Genomic DNA, 14,538 nt, shown 5'->3' with positions numbered 1-14,538 from the left:
TATTCCGGAAATGGTCACTTGCTGCATCCAAAAAGGTACTTCTAACGAGCAACAATAATCGAAAACTAATTGAATTAAATTAAAAGTGACAATATATTCAGAGTAATCCTCATGCAAAAATAATGAGTTGCAATTGATCTGTCAACCCATGATTAGTGGACCAAGGGGAGATTCAAGAGACTGATTCCCATTTTAAAGAAACTGTTCTTGAAACTAAAGATGTTGGTTTTCAGGTTTCTGCACCTTCTTTCTGAATGCAGTAGTGAATATTATACGCAGACAAGGCTCCTCAATATTCCTCTGCTACATTGATGACTATCTAGTTGGTGCCTCATACATCATGATCAGCTCGTTAACTTTACTGGCTTTGCTGCAAACTTTCAACCCAACCTTAAATCCACTTGATCAATCTCTGGCAACACATCTCCCCTTCCTTGATCTCTCTGACAAACTCTCTATAAGCGTTTTTTTTTACCAACACACCAACCCCCACTGTTACTTCAACTACACCTCTTTGCACCCTGTCCCCTGTAAGGATTCTATTCCTTTCTCTCAATTTCTCTGTCTTTGTTGCATCTACTCTATTCGAGATCATCCCAGATGTCCTCATCCCAAAAAATGTGGCTTTCCCTCTATTGTCATCAAATCATCAATTACCTGCGTCTCTTCTATTTCCTACGCATCTGCCCTGATTCATTCTGCCCGCCCCCAGATGCAACAAAGACAGTATTCCCAAAGTCTTTGTGTACCTCCCCATTCTAACATATTATCCTCCACAATTTCCACCACCTACTTCAGGATCCCACCCACAAACACATCTTCCCCTCTCCACCTTGCACAGGGGCTGCTCCCTGTGACTCCCTCGTCCACTCATCCCTTTCCACGAATCACCCTCTTGGTATCTTCCCATATGATTGGAGGAAATGCTACACATGCACCCATACTCACCACCATTCAGGGCAGCATGGCTTCACTTGTAAAGCTGTGTCAGTGCTCCTGTTGTGCCCCCCCCCCCCCATCTTAGTTGCGCACCTTTCTGTTCGCTGCAATTGGGGACAAGATGTTCAATTTTGTGTCCCATTCCAACATCCAACATGTCTGTCCATGCCAAACCAAGGCCACCTGCAAATTGGAGAAACCACACTTAATATTCCTTCTGGCCACTCAACAATCAGGTGGCATTAACATTAACTTCAGTTTCAAATAGGCCCTTCTTCTGTTTCTCTCCCTTCCCCTATCCCTCTCGGCTTTTTCAGATGCATTCTACGCTAAGAATGCACCTGAAGAAGCAGAGGCGGCCCTTTAAATTGCCGTTCAGGTTACTGCATTTAAAATTCAACGCTGGCCACATGAAGGACACAGCTGCAAAGGATGCGGCTCTAAGTTCACTCTGGCTCCTGTCGAGTGTCAGCTGTGATCAGCAGCCTGACCCTTTAACATACACTTTCAGGCAGCTGCATTCAGGTGGCTGGGGGAGCCGCTGAGCTGATTATCCCTCTCGGAGGAGAGTTACGTAGCTCGCCTCAAGAGCACCTCCCGCACATTCAGGTGGCCTCAAAACAGCCGCACATTGCCTAAACATGCGGCTTTACATGCGGGGCAATTGGCCACCTGAAAGTGTCTTCTGTCTCCTCTCCTCAGCTCCCCACCACCTTCCCTCACCATTCAGAGCTAACCCCTCCTCTCTATCACCTTTTTTTTCTCTTCTGCCCTCCCTCCCATATCCACCTATTGCTTGTTTGCCTGTGCCCACCCCCCACCCATTCTTCCATCCTCTCCCCACCTCTTCATTCAGGGAGATGCTTGCATTTTGTACAAACTTTGAGGAAGTGGTCAAGCCCGAACCATATAATTTTATATATATTTGCTTCCTACAGGTGCTGTGTGACTAGCTGAGTTTCTCCAGCACTTTTGTGGAGTAAATGCAATCACAGCATCTGCAAACTTTCTTGTTATTAATTAGAAAAAAAAAGAAAATAGAAAAAATAACATATATTTCTAAACTAAGAATCAAACCCCATCATATGAGAGTGGCTGGCCAAGTTAAGGCATCCACTAGTACTAATAATGGAGTAAATAAAAATGAAAAGATCAATAATCTACAAGTTTTGATGGTAATTGAGAAAAGGACCCCAAAGAGGAAGAGAGTTAAAATCCTTTGCAGTTGTAGAACCCCTATTTTTTTTTCAAGAGAAAGGCTCGCCATCATTTCCGACAACCATTGGGATGCGCAGCATCTCTCCATCTCAGCAAAATGGTCCTTTTAACAATAAGGGAAGCAAAAGCCACTACGTGAGATTGTGAAGAAGTCAATGTTAAATCCATTGGTCCACTTCTCTCCAAAGACAGTTTAAAAAAAAAAGGGCTAGGAATCAAGTTAATATCAGGAACTAATGATAAAATGCAAAATACCCTTTGCCAGAAATTAGAGAGAAGGACATAACCAAAATGTATGATACAAAGTACCTTCCTTGGTTCTGCATTTATCACATTTAGAAGAGATGTTAGGATAAAATTCAGCTAACTGAGCCTTGGAAAAGAGTGCCCGATAGACTATCTTAAATTGTACTAATGAATGCCTAGCACAAAGAGAAGATGAGTGAACACGCTTCGAAATAGAATCCCATGTAATTTCGGCAAATAGTTGTTGAAAGTCTTGTTTTCACATTTTCTTAACACCACCCAGGGAACTACCGCTAGTTCTTGAAAGTAATTCATAAAGGGCTGATTAGGTTTAAAATTATATACTTCACAAATAAAGTTAGGATCCAAGTCCTGGGGAAGCTTCGAAGTTAAAGAATTTAAGAAGCTCCTAATCTGTAAATAACAAAAAAAGTGATGTTTAGGTATTTCAAAAGAAGCAAGATTTTGGTCAATATATAGATTTAAAGAAGATTGGATCCCCAAGCTTAACCATTAAATAAAACCAATATCTTGGACCGAAGGTTTAAAAAAGAGGAATTATGTAGAATAGGGCTAATTAATAAAAACCTGTGGTAACTTAAATGTTTTCTAAGTTGAAACCAAATTCTCAAAGTGTGTTCTATTAATAAATTATTAGTTAACTTGAAAAGTCATGGGTGCTCCAAGTATTGAAAGGAGAGAATACCTTTTGGTAGATTTAATCTCTAGGTCTATCCATCTTGAAGCACCTTCAGTCCAAATAATGATATATCTAATATTTGCTACCCAGCAATAAAAGCTAAAATTAGGTAATGCCAAACCCCCATTTTTGAGATGGGGGCATTTATTTTTCCAAATAAAGAAAAAATGAGAGAATCTAATGAATCAAAAAAAGATTAGGAATTATTGAGGGGAATAAGTGAACAATGAGCTCTGTCAATTTTTGGGAGGGTTGGTAGAACATCTTTCCCAAAGTTCTCACAGAGAAATTCCACAAAGAATTTGGAGTGTTGTCTCGAATTGGTCCCTTCATCCAAATGAATAATTCTCAAATTATTCCCCCTTTTAAGTCAGCGACTTTTTTTCATAAGCAAATCATTAGGTTTCTTCAGTTCAAAATTGTCCCATTGAAGACCATCCATCACGGAATCATGAACTTGCATAATTTTTTCCATAGCCTGAATTTTTGAGTCATGCTCCTTGATGAGAATTTATAGTTCCTTCATAGATCCAACAACATGAGTGAGAGAACCTTTCGTATCTTTAAAGTCTTTGAAATCCTCACCCCAGTCTTTGATATATCTCAGTAAGGATGAAAAATCCTCTTCAGAAGAGGTTTCCTCCTCCATTTTTTCCCAACTTTTGCCTTCTCAAGTAGCAAATATAAACATCATGGATAAATGTAAAACATGTTGGAGGCAAAGGAACTAAAAATAAACTCCAAATTGAGGACAAAGTGGCTTAAAAAGTAGTGTGGGAGCTGAGAAGGTAAGGAGCAAACAACAAACCAAGTTACTCCATCAGCTACCACCAGGGCTTCAATAGTTTCATCTTAACAGTGTTGAATGATTATACATTTCCTATGATGGCTGATATTAGTGATGGGTAATTTACTAAAATATGAAGCATTGAGCTTGTAAACAAAGTCCATTTGTCTTTCTACTATCTTTGATTTCTTTGAACTTTGTTACCCTTGCCACCTATTTTAATGGTTAATTTCACACTTGTTGCTTATTTTTCTTCTCTGGCTTTTCAAATGTATCATTCTCAATTGCAACTGCAGTGATAGTAGCTTTCGCATTGAGGTGATTTAGAACATTGGCATCAACTTGGTTCCCAAAAAAACATCTCGTAGCTTGGAACAATCTATTTGCCGTGACATCTTCTGCCTTAAAGGCAATATCTGATCTGTTAGCAAAATCAAATCCTTTTTGCTCATCACCTTATTTGGTGAAGTGTGTTTCTAGCCTTCAATTCTTTTAATGTTTAATTAAATGAGAGAAATTTTGAAAAACACAATGATATTCAAAATAAAGTGTTGTTTTTGATTAATTTGACAGTGGATATTTCTAAGAACATAGTAATTGTGTCCTGTCTTCAATAAACATCTTGATTGAATGATTACATGAAAACACCAAATGAGAAATATATATATCGAAAGAAATAGAATCAAATTCATTGTGGTTTTAAATAGGTTTTGTCCTCATAATTTATCACTCATTAAGTTAAGAGTTAATGGTGCAGAGAATGAAACAGTGAAAAATCATAAATCGAGCTGAAATAAGTGATAACAAACTTGTTTCAAATTCATTTGATGCACAAGAAAGACTTGCTCTGATAATTTGGACATTGTATCTTGTGAATGTCGTCACAAGCTGTTAGCGTACACAGCTCCAGAATTAATCCAAAGCCTTCAAAAAAATTATTTCATTAGAAATGTCACTACTATGTTCATTGTAATTGATTGGAGAGTGATATCTCCTTTTGTTGTGTATGCTCTCATTCCAATATTGAACTGTTCTCTTTTCAAACCTCCAGTGAGGAGAATTTAGACACTAATAAATTATTTTTTTCTTCTTGTGGACATAGTCTTAGAAATTATGAATTTTAAAAAAATCTTACAAAGTTTAGTTCAGTCAAAAAATCTCTCAAGCCCATGTGAATAAAACACAGAGTTAAGGACCTATCTGCACAAATTGTACTGAGATAAAGACTTGAGAAAGACTGGCTAAGATCATTTCAATTCAATTCATAATTGTGCTATAAAGTTGTAAGAGTGATGAAGGCTTTCATTAGATGGGGCATGTATTGATCAGGCAGCAATTCAAAAAGTCTGAGTAAATTATTGCATTTTGCCTGCAGCTTTTAATACAATTTTTAGGTTTACTTGTGGGTGTGGGAAAGAAATGAATAAATGTTTCAAAGGAAGGATTAACTTCTGAGGAGAGTTCAAGGGATTATTCTCCACCCTTTGTTAGAACAACTTCCCACTTTGTCACTCTTTCCCTTGAGAAGAGCTCAACCATTAGACATGTTTAGAGAACTCAGTTGTGTTCCTCACCAGTTATATTAAGACATCAGTCTTGAATAGTTCCATACTTTGCTAATTTTTTTTTTTTGCAAAGCTTCATCATTTTATTTATAATAATACAACATTAGCGAAAACAAAATATCACTTCTTCATGCTGAAATTCTTTCTTTTGGAGAAACCCATTTTTAAATGTTTTAAAATAATTTGAAGAGGTAACTTATACCTTGCTATATTCTGTAGATTTGTCTTTACTTTTGGTGACCAGTAGGTTAATGACATTTTCGTCAGTTTCTTCCTTTCTGTTTGTTCAGTGCATAGTGACTTGAAAATGTCAGACACTGCCAGGTCTTTAAAGTTAAAATACGAGGCAAAGCACAAAATACAAGTCAGTTTATTTACATTTGTTATCTGTTTTGTCATTTTGAACTGGGAAGTTGTTAGTTTGACTATGTAAGTGAATAAAGAACTGAGAAAGTTTCATTTTTAAATCAATGATGTCCCATTGAAATCTGTTGCCGGGAACTGCACAGACAGAACAAAAGGCTGATATGATGAGTTAAAATGATTAGTTGACTGTCTTGGTGCATGATTTTGTCTAAAATTATTTGCTCACGTAGGACTTGTATCAATACCTCTTGCAAACATTTTCCACATCAATGTGAGTTCACCTGACGAGGATTTTGGTGAGCCTACAAAAAGACAGCAAAATAATATACCCAAACATCTGGACAGCTTCAATTATATTTTAAATATCAAATCAATTTTAGTTCATTATTGTTAAAACTGTAAATCTGGTCATTTCCCCTTTATTCTTTTGTAATTTTAAATTTGGACAGATAACATGGTAACAGGCCCTTGCACGCCACGAGCCCACGCTGCCCATTTAGACCCAATTGAACTACAACCGCAGTATTTTTTAATGGGAGGAAGCAGAAGCACCCGGAGGAAACCAACGCACACCTGGCAAGAATGTAGAAGCTCCCTATAGATAGAGCGTGGATTTGAACCCCAGTTGCTAGTGCTGTGCTCACTACTACATCAACAATGCTACCTTAAGTTGTGAAATTTAAGTACTTAAGTTCTCAAATAATAATGATATGCATAAAAGAAATTAAGATTAATAGAAAATAAAGCAGATATATAAAACAAAGACAGAAAAATAAAATAAATAAACTTTCTGCAAGATTGTAAAAGGATTAATGAGACATATTTTCTATAAATGAAAGACATCTTGACTTGATTTAAGCTCTGAACAATCTCATTTCTCTGCTTATTTTCATGCAATTTATTCTCTTTAAGTGCCCCTCAACTTTCCTTTCACCCCACCCACCTGCACAGGGTCTTTTGTAGTTGCTTATTGAAATGCCACACACACATGAACGTGGAGCTCCTGGGAGAAACCCACAAGGAACACATATAATTCCAGCCAGACAGAACAGAAAGTCAGGATCAAATCTAGGTCAATGGAGCCTCACAGCTCTCGAGGGACGGCCTTAGAAGAAGATAAAAAATCAAAATTCCTGTGGCTGACACCAGCAAAACCCCACGAGAGCAGGTTACATTGTGCTGATCGTACACCTCCTTTACTGGTACTGTGAAAATAAACACAATCTCCCAAAACGGCAGTTGCCAATTTGTGTGACCAGTATCTTGGTGTATTTCTTCAGTGTTGTTGAATTTTGTAAACAGTGCGTGCAAATGAAGTCACTAGAATTAAGCACATGCTCAGAGATCCTAAATAACATCAAGGCCTATTTGTTTACCTCCTTGACTTTAAGCCTGAAGATTATGTATTCAGTCCTTGTCCCAGTGAGTTGGACTAACATGGTGCACCTTCACAGCCAATGCTGCAATGTCCAAAGAGCTATCTTTCAATTAAATGTAAACAATCCATTATCTGAACTGAAAAGACTTGAGGACTTTGATTTGTTTCTTTCTCACACTTTGCCCTATTGCAAATTTATCCTGTAGCATAAGCAAAGAGATAGTCAGATATCACCAGATTTTTGGAAGCTTGCTTTTGCTCCTGTATTTGCTAAATCCACTTCAACTATGCTTCACTAGCTTTAAATACTTTGGAACAATCAGAAACGAGGAGAGGTTCTATGCTAGTACACCCTTTTATTTTTCTCATGACTTAAAAGTTCAACCAGACAGATAATATTTACTCTTCTCAAAGGGATTTGGTCCAAGATGCAGCAATCATTCCCAAGTTTGTGGAGTCCTCCTAAATTATGCTGGTGAATCTTTCATAGCATTCCAACACTGGACATTCATCTGAGTGGAAATACCTGATCTGCATATTGGAAAGAAAATGAAAAATTGAAGACATTTTAAAATTGAGTTTAATGTTTTTAATCTCAATTCGTTTTGAAGCTTTTACATATTTGATCAATGCCTGGGGAAATCATGATTAATTTGATATCCTGTGCTCCAGCAAGGACAGTGATTAAAAACAAGACCTCTGGAAAAAAAATGAAGACTTCATCCAGATGATGTTATATCCATTGTGCAGTCATTCACTTGTGTTCTGCTTGTAAGGAAGATTCAACTGATCGCCAACCAATTAACTGAACAATTCAGAGAAGGATCAGAAAGAAATGTTGTAGCTAGCACTTCTCTGACTGTGACTACAGGAGAATAATAAGTATAAGGTGATATTGGTTTGAACTATAGAAGGTCACAGTGATGTGAAGATGATTCACTTGAAGCAAATTTTGGTGTTGGGAATATCTTGATTTCTGTCAGGATAACTATGTCAAGTTAACTCCTTGGTTCTTTTGATGGGAAGGCTAAGTTATTCTGTGTAATGGACTTTTTGAAGTATTTGAAATATCCATGATAACAAGGGCCTTGAAAATCTTGGATGATTATTTCTGATTTGGGACTGGAAAATAAGTTGAGCTCAGTTTTAGTGCAACAAGGTTCAATGGGAGGAAAAAAGACAGCTGATCTCCAACTCATTAGTTGAATGTGATTTATGTGAATTTGGCTTCCCATGAAGACCAGTTGAGTAAGGCTTTGCACAGTGGTTTGGAAGCCACCTTGTTGAATGCACATTCTAATTAAAATGATCACAGAGGATGGACCAATTCTTCTTTCTATTTATTCACCATTTATAATTAAGCAAAATAGATTCCTTCAAATCATTTTTTTTTAAATAAATCTTATTCTTAAGCACTGCCATTGCTGGGGCACAGAACATCAGATGAACATGCTGTTTTACTATACTGCTATTGTGGTTTGGTTTTTAAACACTGTGTGTTTTTAAACACTGTGTGGAGCATTAAAATCAGTTCCTATGTTTCATTTTGGTTGCCTTGACTCTACCCAATTAGTTGTGTAATGTGTGTGTAAGTTCAGAAAAGTTCTTTGATTCACAGTCTAATCTTACTTCTCACTCCTCCAAGTTCACCAGTAACAGACAATTCTTATACTGTGCATAGAATTTAACATTTATGAATCTTCCCCAGGCTTTGGTGCTTGAAATGTAAATGGTTACCACCATTCAGGAAGGTTCTTGTTGTTTTTCAGAGAGAAATTTGTTGCCATTGGACTTGCACAAACTGATGACTTCCGATCAGCCATTTCAGTGTCTTGTCAAAGAAACTTGCCCCATCAGGGTTTCACAGATGATTACCTCTTTCTTTCAGGTCACCACAGAGTTCCTTTTTTGTTTCTCTTATCTCAAGTGAAACATTATACAGCCACCCATCTCTTGTAGGACCACAAAGGGCTTTGTACAGGCTGAACTCAGAATTCACAACCTGTCAAAATGGTGTTTGTTACAAGCATCCAAAAGCCACTGCAGAAAACCAGCAGTCTCTCTCTCTCTCTCTCTCACACTTAGAGAAAAACCTTTTTTACTCTCTCTGCTTGCAAAACCACATGAACTTCCTAAAACAGCACACTCAACCAAAATTGATTTTGCTGACTCCCAAAATCAATTCATGAGAGATTATCAGTTTTCTGAGATGGGCACTTCCATTTGCACCTCATTGTGAAAATCTTCAGCACAGGAGTCTATTGTCTTTGCAGACTTGTAGGCACCACCTTATGCATAACCATTGCATTTTAAAATTAGATCTGTTTTGAAGTGCTTGTATCTATTTGTGATCTAACTAAGACCCCACAATCTATTTTTAAAAATAAAATATAATATAAGCTGTCACAGTTGGAACAATAAAAGCTCCGAGTTGGCTTTTATCAATGTCAGACAAGTATTTCACAGGGCTTTTTGCTTGGTCCAAAAGTAACTAAATCAGAAATAAGTTTCAATGAATAATTACTTGCATAATGTACAATGATGACATGTTTTATTTAGAATTATCTAAAGTTCTATCTTCAGTCTTTAATCTTATTTAATCATTCTTTATGATCAGAATCACTAGCTTTTCTGTGGAGCAGAGCACCTTTTGAAATGCACTATCATGGAACTTCATGAATATATTTTAAAATTTGACATACAGCAAGGTAACATGCCATTTTGGCCCACAAATCCATGCCACTCGTCATGAACCGGCCCCGTTTGTACCGCCGCGCCGGCAGGGAAGCTGCGAGTACTTGGCAGCATTGAGGGACTTCCTTGCTTCATTGCTTGAACTGAATGCACGCTCCAGGCAGCATGATGATGTCATTGCCCGTGCAGGGGTGGAGTTCATGCTGCTCTTGAAGGGGTACGCGTTGGTTTTGAATCAAACTGCTGTTGAAACTCCCAACGTGGTAGTGGAGAGTCTCTTTCCTCGTAGCTGTCGCTACATTGGTGACCTCGGCATGAAAAAACATCGTGGCATCCGATGAAATGTTTCTAAGGCAAAACTGCACTTTCACCTGCCCGAACCACATACGCAGAAGGTGGGCAGTTTCACGGTGAATGCATCGATCTCCATAGTGAGGGGCCAGAAAAATGTCTGGACTCATCGGGGTGGAGAGTCTACGTTACGTTTTGAATGGTGGGAGGAAACTGAAGCCCCTGAAGAAAACCCACACAGACACAGGGAGAATATACAAACTGCTTACAGATAGTGCAGGACTCAAACCTTGGACCGGTGTATAGATGCCACTTTTCAATCTCTCGTATTTCCCAATTTCAAAACAGGCCACCTTCACAGAAAAGTAAGTGATGATATTCCAAATTACTATCTTATTAATCCAATAAATCAAACTTCATAATTCCAGCTGTAAGTAGCTTTAATTCATTGATAAAAACATTTTGCATCACTTCACATTGATTTTTTTCGTATGATGGGTAACAAAGCGTACTGTATAATAATGATATTCAACTTTAAACAAATATAAAAGTAATAAACAAAATAAGATGAATTCAAAGAAAAATATCTCGAGTTTGCATCCCTCATGATTCTTTGAGGAATGAAAACAAGCTCCCATATGCCCGGATATTGCAACATATGATATCATAGTAACTATGGTAACACTACAAACGACAATTTTCCTTAAAGGGATTGTCACAAAACTAACAAATTTTTTTTTTAAAAACCTAGGTTTTAACCTTTACCTGGTCCCAAATGCTGGCACTGTAAAGGCATTGTGCTAACTACTAGGTCACCATGCTGCCAAAACCTGAAGCGTGAATAATATATTCTGTATTTTTCCTACTGCCACTAGTTCAGAGCATATCTAAACAAGGAACAATGGCATTAGTAAGTGGATATTTACTTAAGATTGTCAATAAAGGCAGGATAAAATTTCCTTAACAATATTGCTTCTGTGTTAAATGGAGAAAAGCACCTTTCCAACCTGATAGTTCATCTGGAAAAAAAAAGCAGAAAATACTGGTATCTCTAAGAAGGAATGAAACATAGACGTTTGTGATTGTAGTAAAAGCACACAAATGCTGGAGGAACCCAGCAGGTCTCACAGAGTCCTTAGGCGGTAAAGATACACAATTAACACTTCAGGCTTGAGCCCTTCCTTTTGAGGCCTTCTGTGTTCCTCCAGCATTTTTTGTGTTTTTACGGTAATCCTTAGAAGGTCAAGTTGCTTCAATGGAAAGAGAGAAAAAAAAATGTTTTGAATTTTTAAGCGAAGATGGGGAAAGGATTTGTGATAAGGTGAAGCCAAAATTACTTGGGAATAAGGTTTAAATGAGGTTTTCAAGTCAGTGGATTAAAGAGGACATTTGGAGAGCACAAACTTTAACAAAGGAATATAATGAGGACATTTGGACCACAGAAACATAAAAATGGAACATAGAAATTGCAAAATGTAGAACCGTAGGAAAGGTCCTGCAAAGTACACTATGCTAAAAGAGGATCTGTTGAACCAGTATTTAAAAGAAGTAACACCTGGAAGTTTTAGACATTATTTTGATTTCAAATAAATTCAAGGTATTGGAATGAATTGTTGATGATGCTTTGGCCCCTGAAGCAGAGATCAATTCTGTCTTATTTAAATAAAAGTGTTTTTTTTTTAACCAATGTTAAATGATGAGGGACATGTTGGATCAATAAACACATGTACCAATCTTGGTTCTGGTCAGTTATTTACAAACTGGCAAAGACCTATGAACCTCAGTGGATCAATATCAGTTGCAATCTTAACAACCAGTCATTCGCAAACTTTTTCTCACCCACTCACGGCCTCCTTATCGAGAATCAGTTAAAACAAACTCATGGACCAGAAGGAGCAGGGGAATGGTGTACTTGAGCCCATTTCCAGACCTCCAACAGGAATTTTGTTTTGTTGGTGGGGAAACTTATTGAGAATTTAATTTTGTGCTGTCAAATTTGTTTAACAGATTTTTTTTGTTTATTATATCGGTAATATTTGTCTTCACCCGTCAAAATAAAACTGAGAAACATCAGTGGTCCGTGGACCACATGCTGAGTGATAATAAACCGTAGAAAATTATTGAAGCCAGTATCAATAGATATAAAAACTAATGGAGCTCAGTCTTAGAATCATTTTTATTCTCGATGTAGAAAACAATCTGGGTGAAGAAATTGTTCTTAGGTTTATGGGTATGATGCACCATCAATAATCACAAAAGACATAATTTGTGAAACGGACAGGTTTTTATTAACTACAGAATGGAACCGCCATTAACCTCATTGACTGATCAAGGCAGAGTGAAATGGGGAGCATGCAAAGGACTATGTGTAGGATCGGTCTCAGGAAGTGGGTCCAGCTGGCAGCAGCCAATCACAGCACAGCAATGGTTTACTACAGGGTAAGACTGAGATTTTTGATCCAGACATCAAGGTGGGGGTGGGGGGGGGGGTGGATGTAACATTTAAATTAGAAAATGTGGCTTTATGTGCATCATATGAAACAAATGTATTTCATGATATTGGGGGTGAGGGGAGAGTGGAAGAGCAGTTTGATATGTTTTGGTCATGAATTCTCAAAGAATGACAACTCAGTGTAGTTTGAATAGAATTGGCCTCAGCTTGATTACTTCAGTCAGTTTATTTGAATGAAAATTTTTCATATTATGAATGATATGGTGTCCTAGAAGAAAAAATTCCGAGGAGCTGTTTTGCCACAAAGATGAAAGGTTATTATTTTACAGAACAGTATTATTTTCTGAATAAGGTCAGATTATTGAATGCAGCAGATTTGTTTTGCAAAATGTTAATTATATTTGGAACAAAATGCTAAATCAAGTCATTCATTCAAATTTCATGACTTCATGACTGTAGTTGATATCCCAAAACAGCAGAGGCGCTGTGTGATGAAACTTAGTCACATTGGACACCTGAGAAAATGTCGATCTCCATTCGGAGTCACAGTGGACTTTCCCATATTTCCTTCCACAAAGTTTGTCTGCATTAAGTTCATTGTTTCATTTGCATTTTATAGGCAATCATATACATGAATGCCTTCTCGTATGTCAGAGATAAAGCACAGGTGATTTAGCTGGTCAGTTAAGCCACGGGATTTGATTTTGCATCACTCTGGATGCAATGTTGCTTTACTCTGTTTTAAATTTGATATTAGAAGATTTATAAAATTATCATAAAAATGGCATAATTTCACTAATGAACTTATTGCAATGTAGTCTGGTGCCCTTACCCAGTCAACACCATTGCAACTACAATTCTAACTCTTCACTGACTGCTAAAGAAGACCAGCACACCACTTTGTTACATCAAGAATGAATGAAAGGCCATTATTTCCATGGAATTAGGCGATGATTGATGACTTGCCGTCAATGCCCACATGCTTATTGGAGTCAGGCCATCTGATCTATTTATGTCTGATGTTTTTCCTCATATTTCTTGGACTTTTGTTTCCAACCCTTTTCACACGAGATCCTTACAACTTCCACCTACCAATATCATTCTTTGCTGACATTATACTCCTCTCTTGCCACATAATCTTGCAGCATAGAAGTCCAGGACTATTTACAATAGCTGCGCATGTCTAATAACCTTGGTTCGACCAGATAATTTTAGATGAAAAGTAGTATGACTGGGTTTTCTCATTAATAGGACCTTTCCATGGAAAATGCCTGGAAGGCAGTAGCCTTTAGTTGTCTTACTGGTTAGACAAAGTTCCATTTTGCCATTGACTCCAAGCAGCAAAATGCAATGCCGCAGGGGATTTATATATGTAAATGTGAACAGAAAGATTTTTCTACCTAGATTAAATGATCCTAAGTTCAAGATAGAGTTGAAAATGAGTTAATTTACAGTACAATCATTTTAAGGTATCTGTGCACTCCGTGGGAAATTGAAATCATGACCTTATGGCAACATTTTCAGAAGACTCCCCCAACTGCCCTGGTCAGAAGCACAATTTATTGTCATTTAAATATGATGACAATCATATAACCAGGAACTCATGGGGGCGGTTCGGAACCCGCGGGCCGGCCTGCAGCTCTTGCACCCTGCACCCTTAGGCCCAGCTGGTCAGCGGGCCCCCACCAAACACAGACAGGCTGGGCCAGGGGCGAGCCCCAAGTCTGCGCCCTACCAGAGCGGCCTTGCCTGGGGAACCTCCGGGGTGTTTTGCAAGGCGTCGGAAAGGTTGTGTTCCTGCCCACTCGACCCTGCGTGGTACAGCCAGGCGTGGAAGTAATCGAGCCGCCTGTCCAGGGGCTCCAGGGCCTAGCAGGAGGGGCAGAAGAAAGCTCGCCCGCA

The 14,538-nt window shown here is 38.0% G+C and overlaps 1 protein-coding gene and 1 long non-coding RNA gene across 3 annotated transcripts in view; one reads left to right on the top strand and one right to left on the bottom strand.

Moving 5' to 3' along the window:
* LOC138742142 (CUB and sushi domain-containing protein 2-like) overlaps positions 1-14,538 on the top strand; it is a 938,722-nt gene that overhangs the window by 749,593 nt on the left and 174,591 nt on the right. The window lies entirely within an intron of this gene.
* Positions 7,557-14,538, bottom strand: part of LOC138741552 (uncharacterized) — a 33,750-nt gene continuing 26,768 nt past the window's right edge. For both annotated transcript variants that reach the window (XR_011343570.1, XR_011343571.1), the window contains 2 exons: positions 10,950-11,071; positions 7,557-7,730 (listed from right to left, as the gene is read on the bottom strand). This is a non-coding gene — a long non-coding RNA (uncharacterized lncRNA). The remainder of the gene's footprint in view (positions 7,731-10,949; positions 11,072-14,538) is intronic.

The sequence above is a fragment of the Narcine bancroftii genome, chromosome 8 (assembly GCF_036971445.1).
Source record: "Narcine bancroftii isolate sNarBan1 chromosome 8, sNarBan1.hap1, whole genome shotgun sequence".
NCBI classification, from domain to species: Eukaryota; Metazoa; Chordata; class Chondrichthyes; order Torpediniformes; family Narcinidae; genus Narcine; species Narcine bancroftii.
The sequence above is the reverse complement of the archived record's forward strand: the minus strand, read 5'-3'. Positions and strand labels throughout refer to the sequence as shown.